Source organism: Protopterus annectens, chromosome 3.part0 (genome assembly GCF_019279795.1).
Source record: "Protopterus annectens isolate FY-2018-M chromosome 3.part0, PAN1.0, whole genome shotgun sequence".
Lineage (NCBI taxonomy): Eukaryota > Metazoa > Chordata > Ceratodontiformes > Protopteridae > Protopterus > Protopterus annectens.
In genome coordinates this window covers 747,879,062-747,898,533 of record NC_056731.1, presented here as the reverse complement: position 1 = coordinate 747,898,533, position 19,472 = coordinate 747,879,062, and the positions used below count along the sequence as shown (strand labels likewise).

General features: G+C 37.9%; 1 protein-coding gene across 1 annotated transcript in view; it reads left to right on the top strand.

Moving 5' to 3' along the window:
• Nucleotides 1-5,644: 5,644 nt before the first annotated feature.
• The window catches only part of LOC122796538 (C-C motif chemokine 4-like), a 121,549-nt gene continuing 107,721 nt past the window's right edge, over nucleotides 5,645-19,472 (top strand). Inside the window, exons 1-2 of the transcript XR_006363985.1 lie at nucleotides 5,645-5,829; nucleotides 10,339-10,411. The gene's annotated coding sequence lies outside the window, so the exon portion shown is untranslated. The remainder of the gene's footprint in view (nucleotides 5,830-10,338; nucleotides 10,412-19,472) is intronic.

Here is a 19,472-nt window from a genome sequence, read left to right as displayed (position 1 = left end):
GGAGTAGAACCCACAGCCTTCTGCATCAAAAGCAAGTACACAACCTGTTGTGCTATAGTATTAACTAGGCATAGCAGTAAACTTCTATTCCCCTGCAGCTCTCAGCTCCTTGTAAAATCTACTCAATACTCAACTGCATGGGGGTCAAAAGCCCAAAAACAGGGACACATTAAACATTGCTTGTATAATCTTGGAAAGTTGCTAGAATAAAATGTTGTGTTGCCACCATATATTTTACTGCCAAGGTCCCTGAGCAAAAAACAGTCAGAGTAACATACCACTACGCCACATCAGCTGCTTTGTAAAAGAGAGGAAGACTGAAACTTAAATGGCTATCATTTAGTGAATTCAGTTCTCACCATAGCTGTCAACCTCTTAGTACAAAACACCTGGACAAACCCAGTAATGAGGGAATACAGCCCTCAAACATATTCAGTGAATTCAGTTCTTGCCATAGCTGTCAACCTTAGCACAAATACCTGGACGAAGCCAATAATGGGGGAATACAGTCCCAAAAATAGGGACAAACTTAAAATATTCATTTTATAAACTTAGAAAATTGCTAGAAAAAAAGGTTGTGCTACTATGTATTCTGAAGAACATGAAGTTTGAAATTCAAATGCCGGTCAATTTTACTGCGGACAGAACAAAACCAATTTTCAGCAGAGACGCAGGGATTAATACTGCAGACACGTCTTTGTAAAATGGCAGGGCACCAGAGCAAATCCACACAAACACAGGGAGGAGATGCAGACTCCACAGAAGCCACCCCAACCAAGAATCAAACCAGAAAACCTATAGCTGTGAGGCAACAATACTACCATTGCACCATCAATTATGCAAGGAATTAAACATTCAGAAACCTGAAGTCTGAAATTCAAATGCCTGTCAAATTTATTTAACATTTGTTAATCAGGACAGTCTGACTTGGAACAAAAAAACAATTTTCAGCAGAGGCCCAGGAAGAAATAATGCAGACATGTCTTTGTAACATGGGAGGACACAAAAGCAAACCCACACAAACACAGGGAGAAGATACAGACCCCACAAAGAAGGAACCCCAGCCAAGAATCAAACCTGAGAACCTGCAGCAGTGAGGCAACAATGCTACTACTACACCATAAAATATCAAGCATTAAAACATTTACAAACCACAGATGTTATGAGGAACAGATCAGATCAAATATGAGGCAAAAATCTGCAATTTTTTACAAATGGTGGTGGGTAGGGAACTCAAGTCTTTAACACCTGCATACAGGGTACAGGGTTCAAGCCTGAGGTATTCCCTACCACACCACCATGAGCACCTGGGGCATTTTCTCACACACACACACACACACACACACACACACACACACACACACACACACACACACACACACACACACACACACACACACACACACACCAGGCCATTCATTCAAATATTCATTCACACACTTCCCTACTAAACAGTAAACACACACACCAGGCCATTCATTCACACACTTCCCTACTAAACAGTAAACACACACACCAGGCCATTCATTCAAATATTCATTCACACACTTCCCTACTAAACAGTAAACACACACACCAGGCCATTCATTCAAATATTCATTCACACACTTCCCTACTAAACAGTAAACACACACACCAGGCCATTCATTCAAATATTCATTCACACACTTCCCTACTAAACAGGGAACACACACACCAGGCCATTCATTCAAATATTCATTCACACACTTCCCTACTAAACAGTAAACACACACACCAGGCCATTCATTCAAATATTCATTCACACACTTCCCTACTAAACAGTAAACACACACACCAGGCCATTCATTCAAATATTCATTCACACACTTCCCTACTAAACAGTAAACACACACACCAGGCCATTCATTCAAATATTCATTCACACACTTCCCTACTAAACAGTAAACACACACACCAGGCCATTCATTCAAATATTCATTCACACACTTCCCTACTAAACAGTAAACACACACACCAGGCCATTCATTCAAATATTCATTCACACACTTCCCTACTAAACAGTAAACACACACACCAGGCCATTCATTCAAATATTCATTCACACACTTCCCTACTAAACAGTAAACACACACACCAGGCCATTCATTCAAATATTCATTCACACACTTCCCTACTAAACAGTAAACACACACAGCAGGCCATTCATTCAAATATTCATTCACACACTTCCCTACTAAACAGTAAACACACACACCAGGCCATTCATTCAAATATTCATTCACACACTTCCCTACTAAACAGTAAACACACACAGCAGGCCATTCATTCAAATATTCATTCACACACTTCCCTACTAAACAGTAAACACACACAGCAGGCCATTCATTCAAATATTCATTCACACACTTCCCTACTAAACAGTAAACACACACAGCAGGCCATTCATTCAAATATTCATTCACACACTTCCCTACTAAACAGTAAACACACACACACCAGGCCATTCATTCAAATATTCATTCACACACTTCGCTACTAAACAGTAAACACACACACCAGGCCATTCATTCAAATATTCGTTCACACACTTCCCTACTAAACAGTAAACACACACACCAGGCCATTCATTCAAATATTCATTCACACACTTCCCTACTAAACAGTAAACACACACACCAGGCCATTCATTCAAATATTCATTCACACACTTCCCTACTAAACAGTAAACACACACACCAGGCCATTCATTCAAATATTCATTAACACACTTCCCTACTAAACAGTAAACACACACACCAGGCCATTCATTCAAATATTCATTCACACACTTCCCTACTAAACAGTAATCACACACACCAGGCCATTCATTCAAATATTCATTCACACACTTCCCTACTAAACAGTAAACACACACACCAGGCCATTCAAATATTCATTCACACACTTCCCTACTAAACACACACACCAGGCCATTCAAATATTCATTCACACACTTCCCTACCATTCTAGACTAAAATAAATAACACACTTACCTGTCCTTGCTGCCCATTCCCCATAACGTTAATCCAAATGCCCGCGCAATACTCCATAGTCCCGCGAGATTCCCGCGATCCAAACCCTACTCCACAGTCCCAACGCTGACTGCTGCTGTTGCAGTCCGGTCCCGACGCATTTTCCCAGCGAGTCTGTGCACTTTAAAAGTGCACAGACGTCTCCTATGTTCCCCTACCTGGATAGCCGGACTGCCGCGAGCATGCGCAGTAGACTCGCAGTAGTCTAGACTACTGCGCATGCGTGGAGTCCGCGAATTTTTAAAATATTTTTTTTTCTTTTTTCTTTGGTTGAGGGGGCTGCAGTCCGGCAGCCCGATAGCACGGGCCGCCCCTGGCCAGATGACATTTCAGGCTGTGTACTGCATGAACTACAAAATGAACTGGCATCTCACCTATGTGTCATGTTTAATCATAGCCTCAACTCAGGCTTTGTGCCCACAGAGTGGCGCAAAATACAGTCATCCCACTCCACAAGGGGGGATCCACTTTGGATCCCGGGAACTACCCGTCCCATCAGTCTGACGAGACTGATCTGCAAGGCCATGGAATGTATTATCATGGAACTTATAAACAAAGGCATTGGTAATCTTCAAACTCTGGACCTCACCCAGTTTGGGTTCATGAAGGGCCAATCTTGCCTCCTGAACTAGATCGACTTCTTCGAATCAGTCTCCAAAGCCGTGGACTAGGGTAAGGTGGTTCACACAGCCTACTTGGACCTCACCAAAGCTTTTGACACTATCCCCCACTCTAGAATCATAAATAAACTTACTAAGCTGGGCATTAATCCCTACATCACTCGATGGGCTGCAAACTGCCTTACTGACAGAACACAGCCTGTAAAAGTAGCCGACTCCAAATCCAGCTCCAGACAAGTGACAAGTGGTGTGCCGCAGGGTTCTGTCCTGGGACCACTCTTGTTTGGCATCTACTTCTCTGAAGTACAGGCCAACACTAAGGGACTCCAGCAAAGTTCACAGATGACTGCAAGCTGGGAGCCATTATTGAATCCCCAAATGATGTGTATATCCTACAAAAGGGCCTTACCGAAACAGATGCCTGGTGTCACAGTCATGGGCTCAAGCTAAATGCAAAATGTATAGTTGTCCCCTTTGGGAAAAAACACATACCTGTGAACTACCACATAGGTGGCAGTACACTAAATACTGAAAGTGTGATAAGAGACCTAGGGGCACAGGTGGACAGTGGTCTCACTTTTGATAACCACATAGCCACAACAGTTAGAAAATCCTTCTACATGGCACACCTCATCACTAATGGCTTTTCATCCAGAAAAAAGGAGGTCATTGTCCCTCTGTACTCATCCCTCATTAGACCCATTATAGAATACAATGCCCCATTTGGTATGTACCTCACAAGACATCTGCAACAACTAGAAAGGCCACAGAAATAGTTCACAAAAAGAATCACAGGCCTAAAGCAGATGTGTTATGCTGACCACCCAAAGAAACTCCATCTATACTCTGTCACATATTGCTTACACAGAAGTGATCTCTGCCTAACATACAAGGCCATGTCAAACCCAGAGTTGCTGGACATGCTACACTTAAAGAAATCCCAATCGGTCTGAGCCACACACTCCAGGGATCTTAACCTTGTCATCACGATGAACAGAACATGCTGGAGCGATAGGTTCCTGACCCAGAGATTCCCCATACTCTGGAATAGGCTGCCCATACATGTCAGGCAGAGCGCCTCAATGGTCCTCTTCAAGATGAACCTTGACAATTGGATGGGAGAGAGGAAATTAACCCCGGGGATCATATCAGTAGCCCTGCTAGACAGGGGTCCAGGAAAGTAAATATTTGTGGGAAGCAATAGCCAGGGAATCATTATGGCTAGGCTTGTATAGGTCCTAGGGCCGATAGCCTAGTACCTATGAACAGGCTTTCTGTATCCAGATGTCTATTGAATCAGTCACAGTTAGGCCGCAAGGTTCTCTTCTATTGAATTTCCTTACGTAGTAGATTTGTGAGGGCCTCTCAGATAGTTTTTTTCAAAATCTTTTCTCTACTCAGGAATAAATACCCAAAAATGTTGTGATATTTTACTCATAACTTGCTTGAGCAGCAGTAAAGGCAAACATACCAGGAAACAGTCAGTGCTCTGAAATGTGGTAATTTATAACACAGTAGGAAGGAATCATTACCCTTCTTTATCACTCTGGTCATAATACTGAGAACAGAAACTAAAATACAGACACAGTGAAGTATTCTAAAGTGCTAACAGCCTGACTTTTGGTTCTTCTGAGCTGGGACCAGTTTGTGTGGTTCTGGGAAGATAAGTATATTTTGTAGTGTTAAATAGGTTTTCTGCTACTTATTACACATTTTCTGTTCGCCTATACATTAAACTGGATCATTCTCCTGTACGTAGGAAACTGACCAATTAATAGAATCCATAATAAGCTCATATGCTGCTGAAGTTGTTCATGTAATTACTTTGTCTGTCTTGGATAAAGTAAACTTCCAGTTATAACTGTTTATTTAGCGCCACAAAACCAAACAACATATCCTGCTGAGTGCATTTCCTCTCAAGAGTATCAAACATCATTTTCTCACGCCTCCTCCCTTCCTACCCATCTCTCATGTACGCATGTACTCCATTACACCACAAAAATAAATCAAGATAAATTTGTTGGTTACTTAGCATTCAAGTTTAAGGGTAAGAAGCATTTCCAGGAGCTGAAGTGGGATAAAAAGATGGATTGCACTGGGCATTTTTATCCTTGCTGCTCTCATTGTCTTCACGTCTGTACCAGTATCAGGAGCAAGTGAGTAGCTGCCAATTGTTATATTACTGTGTCCCTGATGGGCTCTTTCTACTCAGACATATTCTGTTATTGGTAACCCTCTTAAGTATCTCTATTTTCCTTTAAGAATATGTATAAAAGAAAGATACTTAATTCACTATCAATAAGTATGCAGGCATTAGAAAAGATATTTTCTTTTTTATTATTAATTTTTTTCTCTTTTTTTGAAATGTTGCATTGATGGTCTTAATTTGCTTTCTTTTTCTTTTATAGTGTCCTAATAACAGACATATTTCATACTTTAGTATAATAGATACATTATTAATATATAAAAGTTATTTCTGTTTTCCAAACAAAAAAAAAATACTCCACTAATCTTAAAATTGTTTTGCAACATGTTTAACAAATTTGAAGCAACCAGGTAACCAAGACGTAACCAAGCTGGAAAAAAGACAGTTGGGAAGGAAATAAAATATTTATTTATTTTAATCTGACTTGTTAACTGTGGCAGTGGATGGACAGCTCATTCAGGACTGGTTTCAAGCAGGGCTGAGCTACAGAGGCAGGCCAGAATTGTACCTAGCTGGTTCCAGTAAAGTACTGGGAAAATTAGAGAGGCATCAGTGACAAAGAGACAATGTATGCAAAGGCTGAGATAGAAATGACAATGTCGTTTTGCATTGCGTAACAGAACAGATATGACCAAGAAGGGTGCTGTCTAACTCCAAAAACCAGACAGGCAAAGCAAGGCGATGCTAAACAAGTCAACATTATAAACTAGTGTTACCTGTAAAATTATGCTTGGTGTCTCAGCAAATGTTTCCAGAGAATCAGCCTGGATGCTATAATTACTTTTTAATGGCAATAGCTTTTCTGCATGAACTTTATTTGTTTTTTTGCCTTTACTAATATCTGCTGGGAAGTCCAGAAAGACAAGCTGACATTTCCATATGGACAGAGAGCCGTGATCCAGTTGTGCAGGAAGACTTAAAGCGCATAACAAATAAGTACAGTAGTCATGTTCTTGAATGTCAAAAATCCAAGAAAATGTTTAATATCAAAGGCTAAACAGTGTTTGCATTATCTTCCTGAATGCATTACTGCATGCCCAGGCAGCTTTATATTACATTATTTAGTCAGCAGGAGACAATTAACATATTTGGTCTGTTTATTAGCTACATTTAACATCATGTTTCTCCTCCTATTCGTCATTCCCCTACCTTTCCCAGAATGTCTTGAATTCCACCAAGTATTCTATATGCACAACTCATTCTACAGTACATTATATCCCTGTCTGTTTACATGTAATAGCACAAATACATTGATTAGTTAATGCCATCAAGTGATACTTGTTATTCCCGCTCTTCTGTCCATTTCTTGTTTAGTATTATCCCTACACAATCCGTCCATCCTTACTTATGAGTCCCAGTTGACTCCTACAGTAACCTCATGAACAGCCACCACCATCCACGGAGATTACTGGGGGGAGGAGTAGATTGCAGGCCATGCGCAGACACCTAAGAACAATTTAGACATTTAAAATTTATCTACCAAAAGTCCTTCGAATGTGGGAGAAAACCAGAGGACCGGGAGAAATCCCCCATGAACACAGGGATGACATGCAGACTCTGCACAGAAGGCATTCCAGCTGAGAACAGAACCAGAGAACCTCTTGATGTGAAGCAATAATGCTACCCAGTGTGCCACTCTGACACCACCTTCAGAATACCCAGGTATAATCTTGCACACCCATATTATGCCTTACCCATATACTTTCCACTACATGCCATATTTATGATTGGTGGCCTTCAGCTAGACATCTAGTATCCCTGTCCTTCAATAGTGTCTAGAAATGAGTACATGACTGAAAGTATACAAGGCCAAAGCTTAGTAAAGTATGAGCACTGTTACCTTTCTTTTTGAATTTACTTTGCTGAAAATACAGCCTATCATACTGTTAGCTGCTGCTGCAGCTGTCGCAGTCTGCTTTAGCAGATTCAGTGTAGGTGGAATAATCACCCCTGGGTCCTTATTCTGCTCTGGTTCTATCAAAGGCAAATACCCCAGATGATACTTTTCTGTAGGATTGTTGTGACACAAGCACAACACCTTGCATGTGTGTCCACTAAACCTCAATAGCTGTCTGTCTGCCAGCTTTGTTACACTTCTCAAAACCTTTTATAAAATTTTCTCCCATTATTCATTGGTCTATGTACTTTCATATCTTAAACAAAGAGTTTGATAATTCTTTTTCCCTTCAAATCTGCCTGAAACAAACACTCTTAGAAGTATTTGACTCTGAAGTGAGCTCTTCTGAAGATGACTAGCCATTTTTCCTGTTCCTAGCAACATAGCTCTCACCATAACTTTCTATGTTCTACCTTTCAAGTGTGCCACAATCCATTTTCCTTTCCCTGGTCCCACCCTAATTCCTCTAGATTTCACAACAATTGTACATATGGAACCATATCAAATACTCGTTAAAATGCTAATAGATTGCATCCATTAGATATTTGCTTCCCCAAAAAGTACATGTATAACTAAATCATTCAGTGTGAACTGTTTAACCCTCATCCATTGCCTTTGGAGATGCTCTCAAAGAAGTCTATCAGGTTAATTAGGCTTCACCTTCCCTTACCAAAGACAAATTGGGATGGGTCCAGTGTCTTTAGGTTGCCAATGCCCTTGTTTATCATTTCCATGATAATTATTTCTCATGGCTTTGTATTTAGGCTTGTTTGACTCATGGAGCTGTAGTTTCCTCGGTCAGGTGATGGTCCACCCTTGTGGAAAGGAATGACTATTGCTGCCCTCCATTCACTTGGAATATAGTTTATTTTAAGGCTGTAGTTGAACAGTGCCTCAAGGCTTTTCAGGATGCAATTGACGATGCTTTCAGGACCCACAGAGGTTGTGTTGTTGGCTTTTGTGAGTGCTGCCAGCAGCACCTGGTCCCTGCTAATAGTTGAGGGTAGTACGTTGGGGAGGATTTTGTCTGTAGGAGCTGGGTGAGTGAAGTATGAGATGAATCTATCAGTCAGTAGATTTCTCGGTGAAGGTGGTACCATTTACCAGCAGTTCAGCATACTGCTGTACATTACCTTTAAGGATCCAGACATAGCAAAAGAAGGACGTGTGACTGTCCTTTACCTGCGAGGCTATCCTGACCTCATAGTTGGACTTGTTAGACTTAATTAGACCTCTTAGTCCGTATATAAAACATATGAATGGCTGCATAGAGCCTGCTGTACCAACCAGACAAACTGTGTGAATAATTCTGCATAGGTAGCTCTGGTCTTGGGGTTAGCAACCAATTAAGCTGTCACTTAATACAACGTAGTTTGCCTTAGAATAGTTCCTAGCAGTTATGTTTCATCTGGTTTTTTTTTGTGTTGATTTAATACTTCAAAGGAGACAGCTTTGTGATCCAACATTATTAGCATAGCACGGACATGACACGGGGGAGGGGGGGTTGGTGCAACACTCTCCCGTGTTGGCGAGCGAGTACCACATCCCATCCAGAATGATTGATCCTCTGTCTGGAAAGTGCGCTGTATTGAAACTCCGAGCTCCAGTAGTGGCAGAAGGTGATCACTGGTAAACTGGGACACAGAATCAGGGGAATAACAAAATTATGTATATGAAGATAATATATGAAATTATGTGGACAAACTTAAGAAGCTGTACTTCCGAGGGAAAGACAGAACAGAACTAGAAGGGTACCAAATACAATGGATAAAAAAAACATTTTCTGTAAACACACCAGAGAAAAGACCATAAATCCTGATTTGTTGAGATATCTGCTTGAGAGCAGGGTGTGTGATGATATGCAACAGACTGTAATGGACTTTATTAGGCATTGTCAGAAGTACTGAAAATGAATTGAACTGACTGGGTAGAATGAATGTTGGGAAATATGGCAGTTGTATGTAAGAATGTGATAGTAAAAGTAAGCTGAGCTGAGCCTAAGTCAGCTTAAATAAACAAAAATGAAGCAGTTGGGTCAGGTGGTATTAGCCTAAAATTTGTTAGGATCATCTCTGACCTACTTATGTACCCTCAATATGGAATAATTAACAGCCTTCATATGCAATTTGGAGAGGTTCTGACTCTCTAGAAAAATGCATTTTTAGAAAAAAAATAAATCAATGAAGCTTATTCAGAAGCAGAGATGTACCTCTTCACAGACTGCAAAAACCACATTTGTGTAGAATGGGGCACAAGCTGCTCCCATATCAACACTGATAACTAATGAAAATATTCACCCTCAAAAATATGAAATTGTTGGTCAACACAATTTCTAACAGTGTTTCTAACATTTGAACATCAGCAGTAGAGATAAATTTCTAGGCAGTTAAAAACATGATAAACCATTTTTAACCTTCAGAATGATGAATTATAGTAAATAAATTAACAATATCAACTGTAATAAATATAACTGTGTCATCTTATGACACCTGAAATGAGCAAAGTATATCCCTGTCATTTGTGGACTAGATCATTCATAGTTGTTCTTTTTTTTTTTTTCAGACAATGAGGACCCAAAGTACTACACTGTACATCAAACAGATACACAGGCCTGAGTTGCAGCAGAATAGGATGAGTATGTTGCTTAATTTTTCTATTTTGTTAAACAAATGTATCTGATCCTTCTTACAGGCTTAAAATTTTACCTTACCATGTATATTGCTTAGAATGCTGGAATAACCATCATGCATCAGTAAGGTAAGTAAAACAACCCCACTATACTGTGCTTATAAGTCTGACTAAAATATTAATCTGATGAAATATCATTTAGCAGTAAACCATGTTTTCTTTAGATAAATTTTAAAATGTAGGCCACAACTTAAATGACAGCTGGGTTTGTGTATTAGTCACACACACAGTATGAAGTGGATGTTATACATACAAGTTTGTAGTCCTTTGGTTATTGCTTATAATGCATGTCTTGACGTACTTGTATATGTGGATATATTTCCCAGTGACTGATCTGTTGTGCATAGCATGTCTATTCATAAGACTGAATGGATGTTCTGCTATGTCAGTGTTCACACTGTCTTTGGCAGACTGTGTGGCATGGCCTTCAATTTAACACTGGCATTGCATCAGACAACAACACTTTGGGTGTTTTTTGCTAGAATATACTGTATTTTGTATTTGTGGATACTTGTGCAAATAGGCATTTTTTTGTAACATTTCATAGTAAGAAAGCATCATCAGGATGTTTACATTTTGCAGGTTACAGATTGCTAATATTTGTAGGTAGGTCATGCATACAGTTGTAGACTTACTAAATTCTCATACGTCACAGGCTTTGTGCTTATGACTGAACATTATAATTATTTGCTACTGTTATATTCATTATATAAACATGGAGTCAGCCAATTACCATTTTGTCTGGCTCAAATGTTTGTCATATGGCTTGCATAGTTTCTACAATATTGTCATCTCACTTTGTCCTCTTTTTTAACAATGTTACTTGGTGGCTGTTCATATGACAAATTACATGCAGAGACTACAATTCACATTCACAAACTGACATAACTGCTCCGGAAACACATTCAAGGGAAAGGAATGGCAATAATAAACAAGCTGTTAAACACAGTTCACTGAGCAGACAACATTATTAAACAGTGAAAGTCCCAATAATAATGTTATCTTGACATTTACATGCTTTTATTTTGTTAAATTTCAGTTATGTCAATGTGGCATGAGGCAGTGCCAGCAGGATTCTTTTCAAATATCAAGCTATGTTACTTGTGCTTACTTTTCGTATGCTTGTCATGCTACAATCTGTTCAGATCATATCATGATTTCTGCTGGTAATCTGTGTTATACGTGCCATTGCATGGTTATGATTGAACTGCTCACATTGGTGATAAGTTCTCCTTGACATGTTCTGTTAGACATTTTTTGGAAGCAAGCAATCGATAATAGAATCTTAACTATATGTGTTAGAAGATCTGCTGAAATCTATGTGCATTAGATAATGTAAACATTGCAGAGTGTATTTCATAGATGGTTTATACAATTATTGTGCTAGCTGTATTAAAGTGACTGAACTCCCAAAAATTGTCCAAAGCAAAGTTGACATTGATTTATTGGAATTAAATTGCCATTATGTAAAAGCATTTACAACAATTGTTGAATACATCTAGGATTGGCATGAGGGAAGAGAGAGTTCCACAGAAGAAACTATCACTGAGACATCTAAGGACTGTATGGAAAGAAATAAAAGAGAAGTGCTAGGACAAGAACTACAACCACAACCCCCATTGAAGAGACAAAGGCAAGGAAAAAAAGGATTCTAAGTTAAGCACTTGAAAAAAGTATAAATCACAAAACATCATAGGTTATGATATAATAATAAGAAATGATTCTGTGGACGAACTCTTTGGGGCTAGCCACAACAAAAGTTGGAGTAGTATCTCTTTAATATTAGTAATGAAGATGACGGTTATGTTAATAAAATAGGGGCAATCTGGAGGGTGGAGGCTCATAAAAATTTTTTAAAGAATTCCATGCTTGCTTATATCCAAAAGTCACTATAATAACTGAGACTTGCTCTGTTATTAAAGGCCTAGGGGTAGTAGATCAGGATCATGATGGTACAGATCCCGTCTTAGAGACAAATTGGACTATAGACAATTGTCTTTTATGTGAGAAGAATGTAGTAAAAGGATTTCAATTAAAAAAAACTTACTAAAACAGAAATTGTAGGTAAAACTTTTTCTGTCAAGGGAGATATTGGGACAACAAATGTAAATTAAAGTGACACTGAAGTTTTATGCTTGGGAGATTCTTTTTTTTTTCGATAATATTTCTTTATTGCTTTTTTTTTTATCAATATACATCATTTCACAAGAGTAAACACAGGTGATATATAATTGATACAACAACAATATTTTAAAACATATTTACACTATTTACATGAATGCTTTCATATTTTGATAGTATGAAAAGAGATAAGCATTGTTTTCTCCAGGGTTAAACCATCAGGTTATTATAGTGCTATATAATGTTATGATTTTATTGTGTATGTTGTAAATGTCTTCCAAAATCAATTTTTTATGCTAAGTATTATATTGAATATTTGTTCCCAATGTTTCAAAATATTGGGGTTTTTGTTTTGTCTGTTTATTATGTATTTGTGGGCTAATATATGTTTTATCGCTAGGTTCCTGAAGTTATTCCATGAGATTTTAGATGTGGGTCAGCCAGTTTGTAGCTATGTACAGTTTCATTAATAGGAAGATATTAATGAGGATGATTGTTTGAGTTTTAGATAGGTTAATTGGGAGAATATGTAGTATCGTGAATTCCCAAGTGAGCATTGATGATTGATATCCCATCTTTTGTAGCTGTACTTTCAGGGAGTTCCAAAGTTTGTATACACATTTTACATATGTTCTGAAGCTGTAAATGGGTGATTCATTTTTAAGGCCTGTAGTAAAGGAGATTTCCAAATTGGATAAGACTTCTCATACTATTTCTGTTTTACTTGAGTTAAGACTAGTTGATAAACTCAGCATGATACCAAAATTAACCTTAGTCAAGCCAAAGTATGACTTGTATGTACTACATGTTGGATTTAATGGTCTAAGGTTTACACCACTAAAATATACAAAGGATTACTTGTCAGGTATAATAGCAGCCATGGGCACAAGAACTGTAGGGCGAGGGGGTGTGAGTGCCCCCTACTCATCAATTTTGCATTGTGATGTCTCCCAAGATTAACTTTTGTGGCGAAGCAGCTTACCTAAAATTAAAAAAAAAAGAAAAGAATGAGACTTCGGCATTCACGGTTGATCAATGTACTTTCTGTGTTTGCGGCTGCACAGTTGCTTGTTTTCTCTTTCCACATTGCCTTTCGTGGTTGACTGCCCTTCTCCTGGTTATTTGAGAAGAAAATTCAATAAAGCTGTAAAATATTGCCTTTTATGTTACTGTACTGTACAGTACAGTTTGAAGACTGCTTATTAAAATGAATGCTCTCAGTGTTCTTAGTACTTACGATGTGTACAGTCTGATGGTCTTGCCTTCATTTCACTGTGTGTGTGTGTGTGTGTGTGTGTGTGTGTGTGTGTGTGTGTGTGTGTGTGTGTGTGTGTGTGTGTGTGTGTGTTGCTGTTAGGCAAGATGACCATGCAATCGGATGTTCGTTTTCCCTTTCCCACATTGCCTTTAGTGATAGTTGTTTGCCTGGCTCTGCCTCTGGCTATTTGGAGGGGAAATTAATTAAATATTATTTTGGCCTGGGTAGTATTTGCAAGGTATTATTCCTGTGAGAAATGATAGGTAGAACTATTTGATAAAGACTATTATTTACCATAAACCATTTTTGATAGGGCCCATGGGAGTGGTGAAGGTGGTGACCTGCACTTAATATATAATAATAGTAATTAGACTTATGACTTTTTAGATTTCTTTTAGATTTTTTTTTTTTTTTTTTTTTTTTTTGTCAAATGTTTCAAGTTAATAAATAAGATGTGTGGCCTGTTTAAATAAGCTGTTAAATACAAATATCTGTTGTCAGGGCTGAATGGATTCCATTAAAAGCTCTTTCTCTTCAGTTAAAACTCTGTTTAAATGAGAATATTCTGCAGTTCTAATTCTATGTATAATCCTGTATTGCAAAGAGTTGTTGATTTCTTCCTACGTTTTTAGCTGGGAGTATTTTGCTGTGCTCATTATATACACACTGCTGTATTTTATAGAGTGCCTGTTTACGTTAAATTAAAATGACTGTAATTGCCGTTGCTGGAATAGCAGAACTGTAAAGTGAGAAAATTGGGGAATATGCATCGTAGAAGGTTGCAGTATCCCCGAGATGCATTGGTTTGTAGTAGGCAGTCTGTCCAACACATCATTAGGACCCTACCCACTGCAATTCTAACTACTTTCTTCACCTGTCCATAAAGATGTGAGCAGAGTTTCAAAATGTGTTGTTTGTTTGAATCACATTTTCTTTCTTGAATTGTTGGGGCTCATTTGACTGGGTCTTGCACTTCTGAAATGGAGACATTGTTCATGTTTTTCACAACAGGTATTTTATTTATAAGTGATTTCCCTGGGAAGTTATGTGAATATTATATTCTATTTGGCCAAAGAGCAGCCTAAGTGTTGGTGATGCAGGTAGTCATATAAATGTCTAGAAATGCATCAGCACAGTTAATAACATATGCTTGAGGATATTACATGGTAACTTATGCAGGAATGGTCCTTCTTTGCAGTCTGTTACTGACAGCCTTAGGACCAAGAATGGGGGACAGGAGACTGCGGTAAGTTTTTAAATATGCACTACTCAGCAGTGGGCATGGACAGTGCTCCCTTCATCTTGAAGGGTATGTTTATATGATTTTTGTGGAGGGTTGGGACGTGGTTAGGGATTTTGCTGCCTTGGTGGATGTACATGAATAAAGTTGGGGTCTTTCCTTCACATATAGAGGGAAGGTGAGAATCTATATAGTCATAACATCTCTTGGTAATCCTGTTTGGATCCCTATACAAGAAGTGAACAAGCACTGAAAATGTAATAAATCCTTCCATTATTCCTATATTATTATATTCATAGTCTTTTAGTACTATCGAGTAATCTAAGCAAGGATGAAGTAGTTCCTGCTTTTTGTTTGGCAGAACTGGACCCTTAGAATAAGCAGGGATAAATAGAGAGTTGGAATTTTCTGGATTTTCTACTGTATGTTTTAACATCAACCTGAGGTTATTATTTGGCGAATTTTTGTGTGCTCTGCATTCTTCTATGGTGAATATCATTCTGGGAACTGGCCATAGATATTTTCAAGGTATTATTCTTGTGAGAAATGATATGTAGAACTACTTGATAAAGACTGTTATTTAGCATGAAACATTTTGATAGGGCCCATGGGAGTGGTGAAGGTGGTGACTTGCACTTAATATATAATAATAGCAATTAGAGTTATGACTTCTTTTACTTAAGAAAATGTATATTAATTCACGTTTTCTTATTTTGTCAAATGTCTCAAGTTAATCATTTACTGTTTTAAGAAACCTGCTTGGCCTGGTATTTTTGTTCTATGTGAGAAATAGACACTTTATTTATCCTGGCTTCACATTCACATCTTTTTTTCATTGATTAAACTGTCTCTTGATTTGAGTGATACTTAAATACACAGTGAAATTCTAGGCCTTTGTCTGAAGGATTTCAAGCCTGCATAAAGTAAAGCACTGATGGTTATTCCCTGCTGGGTGAAAAAGTAAATAAATAAATTTATATATATATATATATATATATATATATATATATATATATATATATATATGTATCTTCCATTTCCTCCATACTTTTTTGCAAATCATATATTGACCTATACACCTCTGTTGAGCTTCTAAAACTATTATATGCCATAACCTTCATACAACTTTTTCTTCTCTTAATACTATGTTCTACTGTTAGCCTACTGTAAATATTGCATTGTTATCTTAAATGGTATGTACCTTTACTGCTCTGATGTTAGTTTTTTTTTTAATATGATAGCCCATAGCATTAATGTATTAGCATAGTTTATATGTTTTAGTTTAAGCCATCTTATTGCCCTTTTTTTCTGTACATTTAGTTTAAAGTTTGGAGCTTTTCTCCCCGGGCCTCTACTGAAAATGGACATGTATCCAGTTAGACTAGCCTGGTCAACAAATGTAAAATAAATGTAAAATAAATAAATAAAATAAATGTGTGTGTGTGTGTATCTCTCTCTCTCTCTCTCTCTCTATAGATATATATATATATATAGCTCAGAATGGTAAGCTAGATTAACATTGGTGGCCTTCTGTCACAGTAGTAAACAGTCTTAAAAATTACTCTTTATAGGTTCTTAGGTTCATAGGTTTATACTAGGCTATCTGCCCTGGGGCATTTACAAGTCTAGCCAGAGTGTGTTTGGCTTTTGCCACCCTTTTAGATCGGTTTACTGTGTCTCTGGAGAGTAGGTCACAGAAGATAGCCCTTTTAAGGTTAGTTTACTGTGCCCCTGTCTAGCAGGGACACAGAAGAGATCCCAGGGGTGAACTTACGATCTCCCATCCACGCGTCAAGGTTTCTCTTGAAGAGGGTCAGTGAGGGGCTCTGCCTAACATGGACTGGGATTCTGTTCCAGAGTGAGGGCAGCCTCTGGGATATGAATCTGTCCCTCCAGCATGTCCTATTTATTTCTGTGCTGAGGTTTAAGTCCCTGGAGCGTGTAGCTCTAAGGGGTTTGGATTTCCTGAGGTGGAGCATGTCCATTAATTCTGGGTTGGACATGGCTTTATACATTAGGCATCTGTTTGAGTCCCTTGATCCTCTTGGTGAGGTACTTTTAGATCACCATGTGCCCTTCTTGCCCTCTACCCCCCCCCCCCAGCCTTCAACAACTTCCGGCAACCCTGACAGAGGCTTTGGAAACAAAAGGAGTACAGTTTTTAATGAGTGAGATCATTCCTTCACCCTCTTTGAATGACTACATGTGTGCAAAAGCTCAAATGTTTAATACCTTGTTAAGGAAATTCTCTGGGGTCTGCAATATTCACTTAAATACTGGGGAGGAAGTTATTTAGACCACAGGCTGTTTTCATGGCATAACACTTGCCTGAATGAGTATGGATCAAGTTTTATGGCCAGCAAAATTAATTCACAGCTGGAAAACTTTATGGAAAAAATGAACTGTGAAGTATAAGGCAATTTGTGAAAAACATAGGGAACCTGTTAACTGTTTCCTTTGTAACACTAGAAGACTGGGAAATACATTTGAAGAGGTGTCAGTATTGTTACGTATCATTAAAAAATAATTTGTGTCACTGACTCCTGGAATTCTTCATGTTATTTGTTAAAGGACTTTAAGTATGAATACATATGTGCAAATCTTAGGGGCAAGTCTGAGCAGGCATATGAAACTTTAATTGTTCCATTTCTTAATGGTACTTCTACAAATTTTTACATACTTCTTACATACTGCTCACCAAGTATAAACAGTAGTTCCCATTGGCAATATCTAAAGAATCTGAACAACTGCCTGGATAAAAATGGTGAAATATTCCTTACTCTGGATTTTAACAAACCCAAAATTGGATTGGAATACATTAAATGGCATGTCATATTGGCAAGGAATTTATTAATATTTTGCATTTTCATGGGATGACTCAACTAGTTAAGTTTAATACAACAGGAAATAGCACACTAGATCTTCTTCTTTCTAATGTACCCCAAAAGATAGCTTCTTTAAAGTTACTCTCTCTGCTGGGCACATTAGACCACTGCTCTATATCTTTTGTATTAGACACAGTAACCCATTCCATTTTACAGTCACTAAAATATGAATGTGATAAAGGTGCCTTACAGAAATTCACCTTTGCAGCTCTTGAAGATTGGTTGGTAAACCCAGGCACATACTTTTGACATTTGCTACAGATATCAAATTATTGAAGAATATCTGCAGGCTTGTGTTTACATCTTATTGAGAAGTGAGAATAATAAGTCATCATTTCCTTGTTGATAGAATAAGTCCTTAGTAAAACAATTTAAGGAAAAAAAGAAGTTATAAAACATTTAGGAAATTTCCAAATTAAATCGACAGGAAGACATTATTTTATTTTTTAAAATCTTACTATTCTTGTTAAGCATGTCAAGGCTTGTTATGAAAGTAAACTGATCTTCAATTGCAAGAACAAGGAAGAATTTTATAAATATATAAATAACTCAGGCAAGACAGATAGTCCAATATTTACACTATTAATTGATGATAAAGTAACTAGAGATGTTAGTGGGATAGCTAATGAATTTTTTTCTTTTTTACACAAACATTGACTTGAATACCATGACTGCGGTGGTGGTGCTGCAGTAGCATTGTCGCCTCACAGTTAGACGTTGCCCGTTCGATCCTCAGTTAGAGCGTCTTCTGTGTAGCAACATGCGTGAACGGGCATTCCTTCGTGGAAGGTTGTGCATTAGGCCCGGCAAGCCAGCACGTAAAACTCTACTGCCAATCATTAGCAGACCAGAGTTCCGCTGTGGCGACCCCTAATCGGGAAAAGCCGAAAGACAAAAACATTGACTTGAATACTATGGATGATTGGCAATGTAATTTAGTAACAAGCTTTTGTCACATATATCCTAATCAGTCATACCAGCTGCCTTTTCAAAGTTAAAATATATGACATAGGCCTGGACCTGATTCCAGCCAATCTGTTACTTACCTTACAAACTATACTTATATACTTAGATTAACTTTAATATTTAATAAACTATTGGAAAAGAGTAAGGTCTCTGAATTGTGGAAACTGTTATGTGCATCTCCTATTTATAAGAAAGGAGAGAGAGACCAGTTGCAAAACTACAGGCCAGTTAGTTTAACTTCATTAATTGGAAAGTGTTTTAAGAGATAATTACTGGAACTTAAGACTAATTCTGAGAATAGTTACATTAGATATTAATCAACATGGTTTCACTAAACAAAAATCAACACTGAGCAACTTTGTTAATTTTTATGGCTATATAACAGAAGCTCTTGATCTGGGTTTGCCTCCTGGTAAATCTTTTTTTGACTTGTCCAAGGCTTTTGATAGCCTACCACATTTGGCTATTATGAAGTGTTTATGTGATTATAAAATAAACACCTACATTAAAGGGTATATTGGAGATTGGTTGCTGGGTA